The sequence below is a fragment of the Olea europaea genome, chromosome 11 (genome assembly GCF_002742605.1).
Source record: "Olea europaea var. sylvestris chromosome 11, O_europaea_v1, whole genome shotgun sequence".
Classification (NCBI taxonomy): Eukaryota; Viridiplantae; Streptophyta; class Magnoliopsida; order Lamiales; family Oleaceae; genus Olea; species Olea europaea.
In genome coordinates, this window is record NC_036247.1 from 36,918,346 (window position 1) to 36,918,910 (window position 565).

The following is a 565-nucleotide window of genomic DNA, read 5'->3' on the forward strand; positions in this document are numbered from 1 at the left end:
GGGTCAACCAAATTTTTTTATTCAAAACTAACTTGTAAATAAATCTATATTAACTAAAAAAAATTATTTATAAGCAAACAAATTACATTATAATTAAAAATACTACTTCTAAGTAATATATTAATTATAAGATAAAAAATCACTTTTGTTTAACAAATTTCTTATAAAGTAAAAATACTACTACTAAGACAATAACTCACTTACAAAATATTTTTTAAAAAAAAAATTTGACTTATATTTAAAATTATTTAAAAGCAAATTTAACTTATAATTATCAAATTTATTTAAAAGTAAAATACTTGCTTAAAATTTTAAGTGAATATTTTAACTTTATTTAACTTTCATGAAAAAAATAATAATCTATAAGTAAAATATCATTTATGAGTAAAAATTTTTTATACAAGAAACTAAAAAATGAAAATTTCACTAAGCTATATGTAATTTTTTTTAAAAACTTTTAGAATCGATGAATAATAATTTTTCAAGCATGAATTAGATGATTTTAAAAATAAATATTAAAATCACTTCAAATCGGTATGTTCATAGCGCTCATAATGGATGCTCT